Raw genomic sequence first — 21626 nt, 5'->3', positions numbered from 1 at the left:
TATATTACTACTTTAGTGAATTTATATAGGCATAAATTCTAAAGCTACGCTGTGTCCTCAAACACGTGTATAATATGGACACAGTACCGGTTTTTGAAAATTTTATATTTTACGCATTTTCCAATTAAAAATAAATCTTCTTTGATGGCATATTTCTGTTAACTATTATTCCTATACGTATCTCATTTCAACTTACACACTTCATATCAACATACATCTACTGTATAGAAGAAACATACCCGTCAATATCATACAAACCATTGAAAACATCTATTTCCATAATCGAATACAGGCAATGGTAAATGGAAAACTAACGCAGTTTATACCAGTACAAAGCGGAGTCAGACAAGGTGACTCGTTAAGCCCACTGCTCTTTAATATAATAATGGACGAAATAGTACAAGCAGTACGTAAAGGTCATGGTTACATAATGGGGAGCAAAGAAATACAAATATGTATTATTTTATGCAGACGAAGGCCGCATTAATCTCCGAGACAGAAGACGATCTCCAAAGATTAACACACATCTTCAACACAACAGCCAAGAAATACAATATGATAATATTAGCAGAAAAAGCAAATCTATGACAACATCTAAATACCCACTATGATGTAAAATCAAAATTGATGGGAAAATAATAAAGCAGGAAGCAAGGTTTAGATATCTGGGAATAGATATAAATAGTTACGGAGATGTTGACGAAGAAGTACCACAACAAAGCTTAAAAGCAAGTAAAGCGGCGAGATCTCTTAATGACACAATCTGAAAGAACAAACACCTAAGACAAGACACAAAAGCAAGAATCTATAAAGTAACAAGATGCTTTTAGAAGAATCTAAAATGGGACGACTACTAGGAACAACAGAGATGAAAAGACTTCGACTAATATCAGGGAAAAGTCTGTTGAATAGGGAGAGAAGCGAAAACATAAGAACAGCATGCAATCTAGAAGACATAAATGGATGGGTGACAAAACGGAAACAGGAGTGGAACGAACACATTAATAGAATGGCAGAGGATAGGATAGTACGAATAGCACGAGATAAGTCACCAAATGGACGAAGAAGTATTGGCAGACCAAGAAAAAGATGGTGCGATAATTTAAACAATTTAGGAGGCTAATATTGAAGAAGAAACATGCTTTAAAGTCTACATACAAGAAAGAAGAAGAAAAGAAGATATCCCATTTAACTGTTTCCTAAAATGCCCCACCCACCTTAGCCTAGTTCCCTTCTTTTGGTATCTAACGGTGCCGTAGGTACTTAGAGACATTCTCTAATATATTCATTTTTAATTTTCTTTTCTTTTGATATTTCATTAATATATCCACAAATTTTTATTTCTGCAACAATCTTTTGTTATTCTTCTTTGTTTTTAAGAATAAAAATGTTAGATCAGATTTTTACTCTAAGGCGGCTGCTTGAAAAATAATGGGAATTTAATAGAATTATCCATAATATCTTCATAGATCTCCGACAAGCGTACGACAGCATTAAAAAAGATCAGATGTGGATTGCAATGGCAGAACTTTCAGTTCCAAAAAAACTTATCCAGCTTGTTAAGATATGTGTAAATAGCTGTAGATCCAGAGTACGGATAGGTAAGAGGCTCTCAGAATCCTTTCAAAAAGGCAGTGGCTTTGAACAATGAGACGAAAAGTAAGAACATCACAAATTAGAACAGCACTAGTGACAGTAAATGAACCAAAATTACTACATGACATGGTGGGAAACACAGTCACCAATGTGAAGAAGACTTTCAAGAAATTGGAGGTAGAGTCTAAAATCAATCAAATTCACCCCAATATTAAATTTACCATGGAATTAGAGTCATCCCAATCAATTAATTTTCTTGACCTCACTATTACCAGATTAAATGACCACTTCGCTTTCAGTAAATTTAGGAAACCTAGACAGACTGACCATGTCATACCACTATCTTCTAACCACCCCATGTCACACAAATTTGCCGCCTTTCACAGTTACATACACCGTCTTGAAACAAACCATTCCCTTATCACAATCCAATTACAATAAAGAATTACATAAATATATTTCGTCAAATATCCTTCAATAACGGTTACGATCCACACATCATAGATAAGCTCATTCATAAAAGACAGCTTAAGGTCTTACGACATGCTGCGTTCCCTACGGATTTGACAACCAAACCTACTTATGCTTCTATACCTTTCCACCAAGATAGGCAATCTGGGGATGTTGCAAGTATTATCGAAAGATCAGTAGATAACATCCAAATTTCTTTTAAATTATCCAACAACTTAGGACAATCTCTATCCAATTCCAAAGATAGTATCAACTACATGAATCGTAGTGGTGTTTATAGACTACAATGTTCTGACTGTGATGCTACTTACATAGGAAGAACTTGTAGATCACTTGCTTCCCGCTCTCGTGAACACACCAAAAGAGAGAACACCTCTACCTTTTCTCAACATCTTAAACATAAAAATCATACTTTGAATATCCCAGATGATGTCTCTCTACTTCACAACATCCCACAGAAATACTTCTTAAAGTTGGACTTGTACGAGGACCTAGAAATAATCAAATAAAAACAAAAAAGTCCGAACTGTGTCAACCGCCATGTTTCGTTCAATCGGGACTTCCAACCACTCCATCGACAACTGTTTTCTTAACACATTTACAACGTTTTCCTTCACATGTTCACATTCACACTTATAACTGATTTGGTACAATCCACATTAAGATTCTTTTCTTCTTCACCCATCAAACCTTTTTCATCCATCCATAACATACATATAAATCACTGATATTATCATCCATACATATCCACATTATCTAAATTTTCATCTATATACAACCCACCCCCATAATTCTACATATGACTATTCTCACCCCATCTATTAAATCTGCCATTACCAACATATAACACTCATCTATATTATAACCAAATCAAAAAGTCTAATTTTCTTTCTAGGTCCCGTTCATGTTCTATTCTCATTAATTTCCTCACAGACATCTCATACCCATCCTCTCCTCCCCCTACTGTCAACTTCATCTTACGACAGGTTTGGTTTTAAACCCTTAGGGATTCGGGCAGCCTGCAGGGTTCTTAGGAATTAGTCGCCTTAGCCTGAGCTTGTGTTTTTTTTAATGATATATACCCCTAGATTATTTAAGGCATTTTTACACTTCAGTCACCCCCACGGTGACCTCTTTTTAAACTTACACAAATTCCAACAACTACCAACAAGTTAAATAAATTCGATAACTTTAAATCAACACAAAATTGCTTTTCTAAATCCTGAGTCTATCGACAATAAGATTTGATTACTGATTTCAGTTTTCGAATAAAAATAATTTGTGTAATGTGGTTTGCCTACCAACTTCATTGACAATATACGTGAATACATTTTATAACTACAACATCTAGTTTATTTTAATTTTAATTAATTATTTTTCACAGTGGAGTGAGTGTTGTTACATTTTGTAATTTAACAAGTTATACACCATAGTCATCAAATGTGACAGGTGAAATTTTCAAATTCCTGTGGAACTGTCACTTCTGTCATGTCATCGTTCAGAAGTCCCCATTCATTTCATCGTCACTTGGCACCATACTGGCATGTGAACAAGTCGTATCAGAGCTCGTTTCCTTGACGGATTAATTTTAAAGGGTTTTTACCCTCATATTTTTGTAATATTATATTTTGGTGGTTAGCATGTTAGATCACGTGAGTATAACCTACAACTTTTTTAACCGTAGTCAAAATTTTAAAACCTTTTTACCATTTTATAAGGTTATATTCATTTTAGGTAAGCACTCATGATGACTGGTCAACCAATCGAAAACTAGTTCTGTGATGTAGCCCTCTTTAGGGATTTTAAATATATACGTTTATTATATATTCGTTTTTTTGCTAAAAAACTGGTTTAAGGGTAAATGAAGAGAAAACTTAGAGAAGAATAGGTAAAGAGAAGGAAGTTGAACCTACAATTAAAGAAAGAATGCTACAGTATCTCGAACATGTCATGCGGGGCGAGAAGTATGGCATCCAGCGACTCATAATGTAAGGAAAGATAGATGGCAGAAGAAGCATCAGAAGAAGACGAATTTCATGGCTGAAGAACCTGAGAGAATGGTTTGGATGCAGCTCAAAACAACTATTTAGAGTTACTGCCTCAAAAATTAAAATATCTATGATGATTGCCAACCACCGTAGCGGAGACGGCACCTGAAGAATAAGAAGAGAAAACCAAATATATATGTGCATTAACAGACAAAAGAGACGAGATAGAAAATAGGGCAAAATGTTACAATAGACCCATACAACTTTGAAAAAGAGGAGAAAACAGTGATTAGACCGGTACTGATGTATGGGTGTCAGACTTGGACGCTGACAAAAGAAATTGAAAGAAGACTTAGTTGCTTTGAGAGAAAAATCCTCAGCAGAATCTTTGGATCTTGCCACGATCCGAATAGTAACAATTACTGAATGAGAACAAATGCCGAGGTCAAAGAGATGTAATGGGCTAGTGACCTAGTCCATGTCCATAGACTCCCTAATAACCGCCTACTAAGGTAATCTGACAGGAAGCGTTAACAGGAAGAAGACCTTAAGGACGTCCACGAATACGATGGAGAGATAATATATTTGGTCATATCTAAGAAAAATTAAGGCTTTATGGGAGATGGAAGTGAATTGTGTAGTCACCAAGACTCATGGTGACTCCCTCAGGTTATGGGATGGGTTAAGAAGATATTTTATTAATAATTTTGAGATAATTATTATCTATACCAACTTCTTTCATGATCTGATCGACATGAGTTTGTCACGCTTTATTCAGTCAAATACTGTAACGATATTCCTTCCGTCCGGCATTCAACAGCTCGTCAGTGGAGGACCGAACGCGCATCGACACCAACGCAACCCCACTAAGTTACTAAGTTCCCCACTCCAACGGATCCAAGGAGTGATGGGTTGCCGTGAGTGTATTTAAAAAAAGCCGAGGATCGTAAAATCAGTTCCACTCATTGTACTGAACTGAAAAGGAACTCAAACGGCAGTGATGCGACGGATTGAGTCGGAACCTGCCGGGGAGAAGGAACTCTGTATTGAAGAGATGTTTCGCCGGTAACTGTGTAACCGCAGTGAGCGGTCGCTGCCATCTCCGATCCGGATTTGTAGTATGGGTAGCTGTGTGTATAGTTGTCCATATTTTTATTTCGAGAGTATGTGTGATTATACCGTATTGTGGTAATTATAATGGGGGCTACAAGTCTGTGTGTAGTTATTAATATATTGATTCCGTACGGCGTGATTGCTTCCTGTATTTTATTAATATTGTTATTACGTTTTTGATAATAGTAAATACAATTTAGTGTTCTTTTACAGACGTCCGCCAAGAGAGCTTTCTTGGTAGTCGGAGCGAAGACAGAATATTAATTTATTTTAATTTAATTTTACTCTGTATATAAATATCCATAATTTATTTGTTTATTTTGAACCTGTGTTTTATTGAGTCTGTTGTCCAAAAAGGACTACCCATCACAGTACCTATTTGCTGGAGTCTAGGCTAGGATGATACCTAGATATTTGGTCGCTGGTGGTCTAGAAAGGCATACGCCATAATTTAGTTTTTTTACTGACATCGTCCTCTATTTCATTCACTAATTGTACCAATGTGGTTTCATAAACTAATTCCAAAAGTAAATAACATATTAAAAAATAAATAAAGTATAAATTTCTTTGTTAAATACTTTGATATGTGATTTTATTAATATGTATAACCAGATACCGAGCATGAAGAGTTCTTTTATGGTGATCAATTCTATTTACCCGTCAGTGTATACTGGGAAGACACGCTACAGCTCTAAGGGCGGTCCTGTACAAAATAAGTACCTACCTACCGATACATATAAATATAATTAGCTAAGAACTGCTTATTTTGATTTAATAGATCAGCTGTCGTGTTCGCATACCTTTATTTATTTTCTTATAGTTAATATTCTTATAGTCATCCGTGCAACCATGGTCTTGAGATTTTATTTTTCTTTACATTTTACATGATCTGCAGTGCGTAATTAGCTTTGAGGAATTTATGTTTTCTCGATACATAATGGCGAGAAATTCGTTAAAGTAGCAGCATGGATTCCACGTTGGCTTTGACTTATATCACCCCCGAGAAAATGGGAATATTTCTTTTATCAGTAAATATTTTCAATGTACAGTATGCAACGTATAAAATGTACATAATACAATATTCAATCATAAAAACAGAGAGAAACTGTATCAGTATCTTAGTAGACCCAACAACTTACAAATAAATAGAAAATGTACATCAAGAGAAACTTGGGGACAACTAATAAAAATGAAAAGAAAATCAAGCTTTTTTGGTAACGCCTGATAAATTGGGTTATTCCCTTAAAAACAAAAAATACAAACAATACCTAAGAGCCCCTTTTTTTTTAACTAATGTGTACTTCTGGTACTATGGACGATTACAAAGACACATGTTGATACCAGAAAGAAGACACAAAACTAAAGTATAAGAAGAAAAATTAGTGGATTAAAAAGAAAAAAGAATGTGTGTGTACTTTGTACGCACGTAAGAAGTTATACTTCTATTATATGATTTCAACGAAATAAATATACTTTCAACAGGTTATTTGTATTTAAAGATTAAACTAATTTTTACTTACTACTTTCCAAAAATTTTTACTAAAACAATACTAGTTAGATAACCAGGGACCTCTCGATCTCCGGTCGAACGCGCTACCACCGAGCTAAACTTCCTTTGCTTTGACAGCCTACAAGATTTCTCATACATACTGACAAATTTAATATAATAAGTGAGGTATAAAAATACTTTAAAATTTTAAGTAAATATACTTACTATTATTATAAAATATTTTATTCCCGAGGAAGACAAATCAAAAGACAGAAAAATTATAATAAATAATACATTTACTAAAAACACTAATATATTCTTTTAATGACTTATTTGCGCTGATACATACATAATTTGAAAGATTAGCAACGAACTAGACACTGTCTGTCTGCGCATGCGCAGGCAAGTATAAAATTTCACCCTCGATCGTAAAGAAGTATAACTTCAAAAAGAGATAGGTAGATAGAAAGTAAGAGGTTACGAAAGAGAAATAGCTAACAGATTATTCATCATTCCATATGCGGGATCGGCTTCCCAATTATATTTCTCCATAAATTTCTATCTATGGTCATGTTGATATCAATCCCCTTTACCGACATGTCCAGGCTAAGCGTCTTCTCCCCTCCTAGGTTTTCTTTGGTTGTCCTCTACTATTCCTTTCAGGAACCTGCAGATCAGCAATTCTTCGTATTGGATGATTAACATCTCAACGTTAAACATAACCAACCCATCTTAACCTATACTCTCTCATTTTGGCATCAATTGGTGCCCCGTGCCTTCCCCTAATTTTAGTCTAAGAGCTAGTAAACCCTCCGACTAACGGTCTTCCTGTAAGGCTAGAAATTTGTATAGTCTGATAGTTCATAGCAAACCAAGGCTAAAAACCATGACCTGGCAGACATCAGCCCTGCACGTGTATCTACCAGGTGAATCGAAAAGTGCATAGTTTAGGGGAAAAATAAACTTTTTTTCTGTAAGATTTAAATTTAAGTATGTGTTTGAGTAAGTCATTTAGAAGAAATGTGTACAATGTCAGGCGATTCTGAACAGCATAAGACCTTGCCAGGCGAGGGGAAAGATTAGGGGTTTTCCTAAAATTATTTTTTTTGCATCGAACAAAGATTTTTTAGGTTTTTTGAATCATTCCAAACAGAAAAGGTCTTTAGTGATTTTTCTCTGAGGTTAATAGTTTTTGTTATATAAGCGATTAAAAATTTTGAAAATTGCGAAATCGGCCATTTTTAACCCTAAATCGGACATTTAACTAAAAATTTCAATGTTACCAAGGTAGGTAGATATTCTTTAAATATTGATTGATCAAATCCCGAAGAGTTTTTTGCAATACAATATCGAAAACCCCTTTGTTTTTTAATTGCTAATCAAGCCGGCGCGGCACTGTAGACTATACCACAATAATTCCTTGTTCCTCTTTCTTTTTAACTGCCCAACTTCCAGTTCTGCACACCTGGTCTTATGGCTGTTTTATAGAATTTTCCCTTCAACTTCATTGGAATTTTACTATAACACAACACACCACTCGCCTCCTTCCACTTCATCCATCTAACCCTAATTCTACTGCATGCATCTATATATTTCCCCATTATTCCGTAATATCCTAAGTACTTAAAACTATTACTTTTCATAATCATTTCACCATCAAAAGATATCATTTTATTTCATAATAACTCCATCTTTATATCAACATTCCAAATACTCGGTTTTGTCCTATTGAGTTTTAAACCATTTTCCTCAAGAGCTTGTCTCCACTGTTCCAGTTTTTGTTCGAAGTCCCTCTCATTATTTCCTACTAATACTACATCATCAGCATGCATTAACCATCAGAGAATGATACCCTGTAGTTTCGGTGTTATCTGATCCAAAACTAATGAGAATAAAATAAGGACTATGCATATAGCTTTGAAGCAATCCTACTTTCACATGAAATTTATAAGTCTCTCCCACACCTGTTCAACACTAGTTGTTGCTCCCTCAAACATGTCCCTCAGAATCTTTACATATTCACCAGGGACTCCTTTCTTTTTAAGTGTTCACCACAGAAGCTATCAAGGAACTCTATGAAACTTCTTTCCTGTCGCTTTTACAAGTATCTCAATAGCAGTATCTCGAATTGTTAAGAAATAGCCAAACAGATGTCAGAATGAAATGTGGAATATTCTAATCGTAAAGTCACAAGACATATGGCAAAATAGGAGAATAATGAATATAGAAAGAAGCAAATATACAAGATACTTTATCTTGTAAACAATTAAGTATTAAATTATTATTTGATAGTTATTTATTGATAATATATTAGATCCAAGAAGTCAAACAATACTTTTTATACAATTCAAAATTATGGTGGACGCACTGTACCACCACAATTTAAAATCGTGGCATAATAAAATGAAGGTATACACAAAACTTTTAATTCAACATCAGTCGAATATATTTTATAAAAATTCATATATTTCTTTATGTTATTTTTAAACCATAACTTATTCATTAAGGAACTGTCAGAACGAAAGATTGTGTGTGTGTTTTGTGTTTTATTGGCACTGGTTTTCACAACCAACTGGCCAGTCAATTTCATAATGATTTTTTAGACTATAACTTATCACTAACTCAGGGGAGTAATGTATAATGTGTGTGTTGAGTAAGTGTCTTGTTACTTTGCAAAGTCGACGTCATTGTCTTTGCAAAGAGACGCCAATTGTATCCGAATGTCTGCGGTCCCTCCGGTGAGTACAGAACGAAAGTTTAACATTGATGAAAATGTAAGGTCGAATGAAAATCAAAAATTATTTTATTTATCGTACAGAAGTTATAGGTAGCATAACAAATTACAAATTTAAGAATCCGATCAACTAGTACAGTACTACTGCTAAGTGGCAGGAACTTAACACAAGACATTGGTCAAATATTGATTTTAGTTAGGGTCATTATGAATATTTCATGAAGATGGCGAGATGAAGGATCCCATGCTTCAAATGAATGAAGATGATCGGCAGCCACTCCCCACCTAAGAAGAAATTAGATAAGCCATCTTAACACTGAAAAATAATAAAGCCCCCGGTTCGGATAATCTCCCTGCCGAACTTTTCAAAAACGGAGGCGACACCCTGTTGAAACAGATACATAAACTGATTACTGCAATTTGGCAACAGAAAGAAACACCCACAGACTGGACGTTGGGTGTACTGTGTCCTCTACACAAAAAGGGAGACATGATGGTGTGTGATAATTATAGATGCATCACTCTACTCAATATGGCATACAAAGTGTTGTCCAACGTATTACACAAAAGACTCCTCCCCTACGCCGAAGAAATAGTAGGAGGATATCAGTGCGGTTTTCGTCCTAATAAATCAACAACGGACCAGATATTTACAGTAAGGCAGATCCTTGAAAAAACCCTAGAGTTTGGCGTCGACACCCACCACATATTCGTGGACTTCAAAGCTGCATACGACTCAGTTAATAGAGGTAAAACTTGCTATGGTAGAATTTCAAATACCGCTTCATCTTGTTCAATTAACTGAACTTACACTTTACACTCACAGGAGCAGAGAGCATGGTAAAAATCCAAAACGATTTCTCAAGACCCTTCCATTGTAAAAATGGACTAAGACAGGGTGACGGACTATCGTGTGTCTTATTTAACCTGGCATTAGAAAAAATAATTCGAGAATCCCAAATTAATACGAATGGTACTATCTTTAACAAATCAGTACAAATTGTCGGATACGCAGATGACATAGACATCAAGGTAGATCCACAGAATCTCTGACTGAAGCATTTCGGCCGTTAAGAGCATCTGCGCAGAGAATGGAACTAAATATAAATGTTCAAAAGACCAAATATAAACTGGAAGGTGTCGACACCTTCATATACTTAGGCTCGTTGCTAACTAAAGATAACAATGTCAGTGAAGAAATTAAAAGAAGAATAGTGCTCGCCAATAAGTGTTACTATGGCTTAAGAAAATAGATTGCCTCAAAAATACTTAAATTAAATTGAGTGTCTACAAAACACTAAAAGACCAGTGCTAACATATGGTTCAGAAACTTGGTCACTTACACAAAATGGCCAAGAACTGCTCAAACGTTTTGAGCGAAAAATCCTAAGACGAATATATGGAGGCCTAAAGGAACAAGGTTTGTGGCCCAGGAGTTACAACTTTAAGTTGTATAGAAGTTTTGGTTTGGAGAACCTGAGGTTGTAAAATTTATTAAGGTAGCACGCCTTAGATGGATAGGTTATGTAATCAGGCGAGAGGAAGATGACATAGTCAGAAAAGCTTTTGACTGAAGAGGGCCGATAGGACAACGAGGAAGATGAAGACCGAAACTTAGGTACCAAGACAGCTTAGAAAATGATTTAAAATCTATTGGAATTAGAGCATGAAGAAGAGTTGCCAGAGACAGGGGCGAATGGAGGATTGTTGTGAAGAAGGCTTTGGCTCATAAAGAGCTGTAACGCCACTGATGATGATGCTGATGAATGTTTCAGGTTTAATTTTGAGATTATTGAATGTTGGTGGTCATAAATACGAATGTGTTTGTGAAACAAGAAACTTGTTCTTGTTCCACCAGAATAACTAAAAGTCAGCTAATTTCCAACTTATACAACGGGAACTTCTACATCTCTGACTTTAGGTCTTTAACTTTATTATAAACAAACATTCTTGCTGTTTCTTTAGCGTTTTTTTAGGTTTCTTTAAAATGTCTGAATACCACTTTTGGCATGCATTAACTTTTCAATTGCATATTATTTTCAGAGTCAATAGATACTTTTATAATAGAACTCCATATGTTACGGGGTAGTTACCCTGAGGAGAGGGTTGATTTGGTAAAACACTATTTACTTATACTATATTTATTGATCACTTCTAAATATCTGTAACGAGTTGGTGGGCTTGAGGTATAGCTATCTAATAATGTATCTGAATCACCAATGATGATTGATTAAAGAATGAAATATAATGATCCGCGATGCTTTGCTGTAACTGTAAATAAACTAGAAAAGTGTTGATGTTTTTAATGCTGACCATGAATTGAGAATAATATCGATTAGCTGACAAAGCTTTATTGAAACTAGTGCACTCGTGTTGAGCAATCGGTGTCACCTCATTATTTAACAACAAACGTGATGTTTATTTTGTAAGACATTTAAAAATGAAATGAATATGTGTTGCTCTTATTTTGGATGCTGATAATCCTGTACACTTTTACCAAAACCTTATCTGAATCAAGCTGGTTCCTTTGCCTGAAAGATTTCGATTATATTGGAAAGTCGAGATTTTTCATGACACTCAGTAATGTTGTTTCATTAAGAATTTTTTCTGTGCGATTTTACACAACTCGTACCCAAAGTAGCTACTTTCGGGACTAATTTTTTCACTTTCGGGTTTTTACTTTCGGGACGATTTTGGGTAGCTAGGCTAGGTAACGGCTTTGACAATACAGTAATATTTATTGTGACATCAACTTTGTATTTTATTATGACAACGCTTGTCGTTTAATATTCGTGTGTGTTTTCGTTATTCAATTCCAAGAAATGAGAAATCAGCAGTTAAAGTGAAGCCGAAATGCTTCCAGATGGGATTAGGGAAACTGCTAAAGCCGCTATTTATGAATAATTGTTATAATATTGTGTTATTAATATTCATAAATAGATTTTTCTAATGTTGAATTCATGAGAGTAACTTTAAAGTGTTTAATAAAAGTTCATAGTAAAGTTTATCCATATATTGTTTTTAACGTACAAAACGGCTGCAGAAAAAATATTGTACGTAACACGATCCAAAAGTGATTTTACGAGACTTGCAGGATTCCAGGACTCGCCTACGGCTCGCCCTGGAAACTTCCTACTCGTCTCGTAAAATATCACTTTCGGAACTTGTTACGTAAATTACTATTATTTATTAGAAAACACAAGCCCTCGAATATTATTTTTTCTTCATATTTGACAATTATTACATAATCTACTCCTGTCCACATATTAGTTGTCATTTTTTTTAGTTACGATTTTTATTTGTGAAAGTAGAATTAGCAAAATATAAACAAAAAAAAATCTCTTACTATTTATATCAAATGAATATTAGACACAATCAGATGATTGGCGAAATTTAGCCGGAAGCTGGCACCCAAAAGTGTCAAATGTTGTATTTTTTATTTCTACATATATATCTCTTGTCTAATTAATTGTTAAATAACCTACTTATATTTACTTAACCGATGCAATCGATCAGGGGCGGCCCGTCGGGGTAGGCAAGGTAGGCGCCGCCCAACTTCTTCAAATGTACAATACAATAATAAATTATTTATTAATATAAATTACTTATTTCAAAATTGTAATTTATAAATTTTGACACAATACGTAAGTACCTAAAATAAAAAAGCTACTTTTTAATTTCTCTTCGAAGTTGTAATTATTGTACGCTCCTCTTAGTAGTGCTACTCACTTCTATATATTATGGCACTACTCTATAGTCAGGCACTTTTCAAATCCGCTTGAAGAACAGAACAGAATGATATGCGTCTCTCATTCTTTACGCTAAGCACAGCGCTGTAACTGTGGCTTGTCTAGCCGTAGTGGACGAGAATTTCCGGGAACTTTTTGGGGCTAGGTGAGGCTACATTTTTTTGGGCCTTCGATAATGGTTGTCCCGAGCTGCATCTCGGGATAGCCAATTGTATGTTTTAGGATCCTGACTACAAATAATGAAAAAACTAAAAGAGCGAATTTTGTCATGAAATTTGATACGTGGGTTAGAATAATATTTGGAACAACTTTTCCAAATAACTATTTCCGATATCTCTAACGTGAAGCAACATATCGAAAATTCGCCCCGTTTGTAGATTCGCCGTAGATAGCGTTTAAAATTTAAATTTGAGTTGACTATGACTATCTTAAAAAATGTGAACCATCACCATTGCTCGACTACAAAAATTGATATCTGTATTTATTTTGATTAAATGTGACACACTTTGTATATAGGTATACGAGTATATAATATGTAGAGTATAGTAGCCCTGTAGCCGTGAAGTTAGCACCTCTAAATACGATTTTTTCAAAAATTTTTGTTTTTTTAATTGTCCATCAAATGTCCACTCTTGTCACAAGTTGCGACGTCGATGTATAATAATTTTACCTTTTATTTCGGTAGCTCTTATTCCTTCTTATTCTTTCTTCTCTTCTTATTCCTTCAACAGCGACATTAAATAGAGACGTTGATAGAGAGTCGCCCCGTCGTACTGCAGTTGCTATTTCTATATTTTTGGTGATGCCGTCATCTGTTATTATTGCTGCTAGGCGTGGATCCCGCGTACCAAAAACAGTTGATTAATAACAAGCTGAAAATTTGTTAATAGCTTAACGGTGTCTAGTCGGACACACTTTGATGTACGGGAACACTGGAACAGGGGAAGTTTTAATTGTGAAACAGTTTAAAAATTTGGAACGCCAGATTTCGAAAACGTCCCATGTATTTTGTCGGACAGAACATCCAATTGATTTGTTACCCTTTCATTAAACTCTCATGCAAAAATCAGACAGCTATTAATAACCAACACGATTCCTGTCATTTGACATGTTCTTCGTGTTCCACTCATTAAAATGCCCAGTTGGTGATAAACACCAGTCTGATTTTTGCATGAAAGTTTAATGAAATGGTAACAAATCAATTGGAAGTTTTGTCCGACAAAATATATGGAACGTTTTCGTAGTCTGACGTTCCAAATTTTTAACCTGTTCACAATTAAAACTTCCCCTGTTCCAGTGTTCCTATACATCAAAGTTTGTCCGACTAGACACTATTAAGCTATTAACAAATTTTCAGCTTGCTATTAATCAACTTTTTTTGGTACGCGGGATCCAGGTCTATGCCGTTAATCCTTCCATTGTCATTTTCGTAAGCTTTATGAGTTTCATTGGGATATCTAGATTGGAATTCGTCATGTATCATACATCAAAAGATATTAGTGTCAACTCATAAGAATATATATTGTTACTGGTCTTGAATTTTGAATACAATCGAAATAAATTATAAAAGATAAATGTAGATTTTTGTTTATATTCGGTTCAGATTTGGACCACCATCTCCATATAGCCATTTCAGCATCCTCATGTCTCATCAGTGAAGCTATGCAGTCACAAATCTTTGCAGATTAAAAAGACTGCATAGCTTCACTGATGAGGCATGAGGATGCTGACATGGTCCAAATCTGAACCGAATATAAACAAAAATCTGTATTTATCTTTTCCATTTTTACTCAGTTCTGAGTATTTAGAAACTGTCTTTCGGTCCTTTTCCTAGACGAAGAGAAGGTAAATGCGTGGCCTAAGTGTCCTTTTTGCTTTCTCCTATTTTCGTCGTCTCTGTGATTATATATTGTAAAATCCGGAGATACGGGATGCAGCCAGAAAACAGTTTATTAACGAAAAGTCTTGGATTTAAAATATTGTTTACTGTATTTTATATCAATTATTCTAATTGTTTAAAAGGTAGTAAACTTTGTATCTAGGGCTTTTCGTTTTCCTCTTAATACGAAATAAATTAATAGAAAATGGTATTTTCTTTTAGAAATAAAAAATACAAAGAAATAAAAGAACATTTCAGAGGACTTCTGTAGAGGTTCAAGTAAAAAAGAAAAGGAGTAAATTATAATTAATTGGATATTGCAGGAGAAAGCAAAGCTGCAGATAATCATAACCACTCATAAACGCACAAAACAATTTATTAAAACACACTTATACGTATGTGTATCCTGCCATGTAATCTAGAATAATGCCCTTAAGGCTCTCGTAGTAGGTAGGTATACTGACCCCGTATATATACCTGTTCATTCATAGAGATCGTGGGAAACTCGTCAACTAAACACACATGTACGTGAATGTAGACGCCTTCTCCTTCTACTGCTCATTAAAACGCTACCTTTCTCTCTTTGATTTTTTCGATACAAGCAACGGTAGCCGCGGGGCGCAGGTCCAGTTGGCCGGTAAATGCATGCCCGCCAGTCAATGGCTTTTGCTTTTATTATTTTTCTTCTCTTTTGATTCTCCTTTATATTCTGTGATATTATAGAGCGTTTGTCTATTTTTGATTTGTAGATTTACTGTTACATCAAATACGAGGTACACTCGAATTGTTTCTGCGCATTGATTTGTAAATAATATTAAATAATAAGTTTACAGTAAATATTCGTGGAAAATTTATTGTAAGTTTTTTTTCGTTTGTAGTTCAGCAAATAAGTCGTGTATAGCCAGATCTGCACGCTCAGAATGATCATCGAGCAGTCAGTGGAATGGCAAAGTAAACTATTTCTAAACTTCATTGACTTTAGGAAGGCGTTCAATATCCTACACAGAGAAAAATTGTGGGAAATAGTAGAAAGTTATGGGATACCGGACAAATTCTTAAGAATGATGAAGTTGTTTTATGAACACACCACAGCACAAGTATTATACGACGGGAATTTAACAGAACCGATCGACATTAACAGCGGTGTAAAGCAGGGTTGTATACTGTCTCCCACTCTGTTTATTATTGTCATGGACTGGCTTATGAGATAAGGCAGCAACGGTAAAACTGGGATACACTGGAATACCTTTGAACAATTAGCAGATCTTGAATACGCAGATGATGTATGCTTACTTTCAGCAAAGAGAGAGAGCATGCAGAAAACAAGTGAGAAATTAGCCAAAGAAGGTAAAAAAGTGGGTATGGAGATAAAAATGAATAAAACTGAATTATTGAATATTAACACACTGAGAAAAATGGGCATACAAATAGAAAACCAAGAGCTGAAATCAGAGGAAAGAGTTAGTTATCTAGGAAGCATACTGAACACGACAGGAGGAGCAGAGGAGGATATTCAAACACGATTTGGCAAAGCACAGACAGCATACTATATGTTAAATAATATATGGCAATCTAATGAGATACAACTGTACCTACACCAAAGTAAAAATCTTCAATAATACACAACAGAGAATATCAAAACACAACACTTAGACAAGACGAAAACGGCGGGTCCGTTGGGAAAAATATTCCCATGAGATTTTTTTGCATAATCACATTCGTGAGACATCCCAGAATAAGGTTCCAGAAGTCGCCCACATGAAACCGCCGTTTTCGTCTTGTCTAACTGGAAAGATTTAATCCTTCATCAATAAATGCTTAAGAAAAATTCTAAGAATATTTTGGCCGAACCAGATCACAAACTCAAACTTATGAAAAAAAAAACGAACAAGAACCAATACATAAAGAAATAAGAAAGAGAAGATGGAAATGGGTGGGCCATACTCTGCGGAAACCAGACACAGACATAACAAAACAAGCATTGGAATTCCAACCACCAGGAAAACGGAAACAGGGGAGAGCGATAAATACATGAAAGAAAAGAATTATTAAAGAAGCAGAAAAGTCGGCCTAACCTGGAAAGAAGTCAGAGAAAAATCACAAGATCGGTAAAAATGGAGAGTGACAGTAGATGCCCTATGTTCCAGTGGGAACGAAGAGGATACGTAAGTAAGTAAGTAAGTTCAGCAGTAATTATTTAAGTACCATAATCAGTGGTGCTATATAGGGCCCTAGTTTTGGTTTTGATCTACCGCTACTACTATTTCCTACTGGTACCGCTAATAGGATTCGTCTGGATGGGTAATTTTTATTTGTTCTTGACATATGTCCAACCCATCTAAGCCTACCCATTGTTATGAAAGATATTACGGATCTACCCTTTACTATTTCTGTATACTTCTTGTACAATCCGAAATTATATCGCCTTTTTCCAAATACTATTCTCACTTATTTAAGTGTAAAGCTCTAATTTCACCGATTTATTTCAATATTTTTCAATTTTTTCTCCATTAGTTTCTATTTTTCGTTTTTTTACTTATTTCTTTACTTGGTATTTCCATTTTTGTCAATTTTACAGCTTTTTACATAGTTCCAAACTACATCTTTACATATTAAGGGATGCCCTTTTTAACAAGTCATCAATTGGTCATATTTTATCACTTATTTTTAAGTTTTAAGTTATTTGATCACGTCGTTTCCAAAACTATATTATAATATAGCCTCTAGCCTCTATTCGTATATTATTATAGACCCATCGATAAAAAAAACATAATTGTGATAGGGCATAGAATATGCTTTTCTTCTTCTGAATGGTTAGTCACTCTCACACAAGAAATCCAAATAAATATGAAATTTATTGAAATAAAAGGCAAATATCGAGCACCTAGTTATCTGCCTTTTATTTCAATACATTTCAATATTCGAGCATTCAAATATAAATATAACCCAACTTTAAAAGCAGGCCGAGGGATATGTTCCTTGGCTAATCATCGTAAAGATTTAATAAGAAGCAAGTAAAGAATTAATTTTAGAGAACGAGACTTGTATGGAGAATCTTAGTACTCTGCATCCCCTTAAATCGTCCCAAGACCGCTGGGTACTCCCAACAATGATTAAGGAAGTATAATCTTTGATTGCACCCTTCTGGAAGTGGCCCTTTTGAAACTGAACTCAGAAGATCTAGACTGGAGGAAGTTGATAAAAAATCCCCAAGCCAAGTCATGAAACACCGACCGTGGTGAAGGCTATAAGGCACTAGGGTGACAATGTCGCAATCGTAGGAGTCGCAATCGATTCTATCCCATCGTATTCAGACCTACCCTCGCAAGCGAAGTTCTGCAAGAGGTGGGATGTCTTTCCCTAACTAGTCGTGGTACCTATATGGTGAACAAACGAAAAAAGAAACAGAAAAACTCAGGATGAAAGGGTTCCCGAAGCCGACAGGCTACTCTAATGCCAAAACCATGGTTCCTAAAACCGAAGGGCAGGGAACTTCTAGAAAAAATCCGAAAGCCCAAAGGCTAGGAAGTTCTAAAGAATTCACTTAAGCCAAAAGGCAAGAAACCACAAAGTCTGCCAGAGTACCAGCTTTGGAAGACGTTGATCTCATGACAAAGGCTGCAAGGTTATCTTTCATCTCTCCAAGGCAAATCAGTCAGCTGGTGAAATAAAGCCAAGGTTGCATACAAGCCAAAAGGGTTGTAATCAAGGCCTATTTCATCACGGCCGCTGGAAGGAGGAAAGAGATGTGTCAAAGTTATTAGAGGCCATGACAAAACAAAAACAAACTCATAAGGATAAAGGTAAAAAATTCCGTAAGCAGGACCTCGGGTTCTCCTCCTGAAGAGTACCCACAGGCCGGGCTTCCTAGAACGTAATTGTGCAAATGACACAAGTGCGAGGTGGCTAAAACGGAGGTGATTCCAACTCTACGGCCTGGGTAAAGTGCATCTCTCAGGGCTTTGGAGGGGTAAGATATACCTAAGCCGCACTTATGCACTGTCTTCGTACAGGGTGAAGAAGGGGAACGTCTCGAGTCCAAAACGATCCTTAATATACTAATGATAAGTAACCATTTGCTCAGGACACATATATGGACATTTTGGGGCAGCAAACCTTCAGACAAAGGAACTCAATGGACCTCCTCAATGTATTCTGAATCTCTAGAAGAGCTCCAGAAACTGAAAATGTCACCCTTTTTCGGAGTGAGAAGTTAACTTTTCGAAGACAAAAACACTGGAGCAAAAGCCAGTAGCAACTTGCTCCAGTTACACTGGGAAAATAAATCTTTGAAATGGCGGAGGAATTCACGAGGCCAAAGACAGGCGAAACATTTATTACAGAACATTCGCCAAAATTTTACGGCATAAATAATAAGCACAGACAGGAAAACAGTCCAAGCCATAGTAGGTCTGTTAACAGGGCACTGTAAGCTGCATAGGCAGTTAAAGAGGTTGAAGCTGATGGGATTGGCTGCTAATGACATATGCAGATTCTGTCTCCTAGAAGCACAAACAGCAGAGCATAATTTATGTCAAGTGACAGCCTGACAAATTGCGGTTCTTGGCATTAGGCAAAGAAACCACCATCAAAGATCTACATGGAAGTTCAGTCTCAAAGTTATTAGACCTTTTAAAGAGGATCAAGGTAGAGGACGTAATCTATGGCTAGAGGACCACAATATATGTGAAAAGGTCGCAGTGCAATAGGCCAATGTTTTTTTGTATTGGCAAACCCCTTTCATCAACCTCTGTTGTTTAATGCTCTGTTGTTATGCTAGCCTGCGTTAGAATTTTTGCTATTGTAGACAGCTTCTTTGTTTCCTGTGCTCTAGCTGCTTACTTTGTTTTTCCTGCTACTTGTTCTATACACAGTTGTTTATCTAATCTGGTTCACTTCTTGACTTTTTATTTTTGTTTATGTACATAATATTATTGACGTATTTCGCTTAGTTTTTCTTTTCTTTTTATTTCAGTAGCCCCGTATCCACGGTTTATCGTCTCTTCTTTGTGTAGAAACGCTTTGCTTGCTATTTAAATTTACCAATGGCAGTATTTTTCTACATTTTTATGCCATTTCAGTATTTAGCTTTAACATTTATACGCCAGTCAATGGACGCAAGAATAGGATATTACCTCCGAATTCTATCCTACTGCATGGAGTTTAATGGAATTTTGGGCATAGCCTCTACTTATCTCCTAATTCAAAGTCTACCCTATGCCGATGTGTGCTTTTATCTTGGGGGGTGGTTCCCACCCCTTCTTAGGGGTGGAAAATTTTTTGGTTAAAATTACAACGGAATTCGCAAGAGAACCTAATTCTAAGCAAAAACTGTTCTATAATTTTTTTTTTAATTCAATACTTTTTGAGATATTAGTGGTTGAAAATTGGCCATTTTCATTGAAACATAATACCTTTTCGAACGGTTTTTTGCGAATACCTTAAAAACTATGCATCTAAGTAAAAAAACTATATTAAACATTTTTGTAGGTTATAAAAAAACAAAGAGACACTTGCCTTTATAAATCTTCTATTTATAATCCAAAAAGAGATATGGTAGGTGAAAATAGTTTGTTTTTTGGTACATTCTCAAATTGGTGTATTCAACTTGAAATAACAGAGAAATTATCGATTTTAGGTGTATAATGCTTGTAATACCTTTTGTAATGCTTGAAAAGACCTTTAAAATGAGCTATACTAAAGGTCCATTACATTAAAACTAAGCGAGATATGCTGCAATCAAAATTGATAACTAATGTATTTTAAGAAAAAATGAGAAGTACTTTTAACCCCCATCTACCAAAATGTAAATGCATCGTTTTCCTTCTACAAAAAAAAAAGATTAAATTATAGAGCGCATTTTTAATTTTTTTTTAAATCTTCCTTATTCTCCATGTAACTTGAAAATGATAAGAGATACAGTATTGAAAAATAAAAAGGAAATTTTTATCTGAAAAAGCCCTACATTTTTGTGTGGTATCTTTTTTCGTATCTCTTATCTTTTTCGAGTTCCATGGAGGAAAAGAAAGATTTTTAAGAAAATTCAAAAATGCGCTCTATAATTTGATCTTATTTCTTTTCAAAAACCATTCATTTTAATCCAGTCCAACTTTTTGAACATAGAACTAACATTATAATAAAAAGTATTGTAGAAGGAAAACGATGTATTTAAATTCTGATGGATGAGGGGTTAAATGTACTTTTCATTTCTTCTTAAAATACATTATTCATCAACTTTTTTGCAGAATATCTCGCTTAGTTTGAATGTAATCGACATCTAGTATTGCTCATTTTAAAGATCTTTTCAAGCACTACAGAAGTTATTAGTATCATTATACACCTAAAATCGACAGTTTCTCTGTTATTTCAAGTTGAATACACCGATTTGAGCATGCAGCAAAAAAAAACAAATTCTTCTTACCTACCATATCCCTCTTTGTATTTTAACTAGAAGATTTATGAAGGAACGAATCTCTTTGTTTTTTTATAACCTACAGAAATTTTTATACAGTTTTTTTGTTAGATGCATAGTTTTTACGGTACTCGCAAAAATCCGTCCGAAAAGTAATAATAAAAAAAAACGATCTATCAGTAAAGTCTATAAAAA

The sequence above is a fragment of the Diabrotica virgifera genome, chromosome 4 (assembly GCF_917563875.1).
Source record: "Diabrotica virgifera virgifera chromosome 4, PGI_DIABVI_V3a".
Taxonomy (NCBI): domain Eukaryota; kingdom Metazoa; phylum Arthropoda; class Insecta; order Coleoptera; family Chrysomelidae; genus Diabrotica; species Diabrotica virgifera.
The sequence above is the reverse complement of the archived record's forward strand: the minus strand, read 5'-3'. Positions refer to the sequence as shown.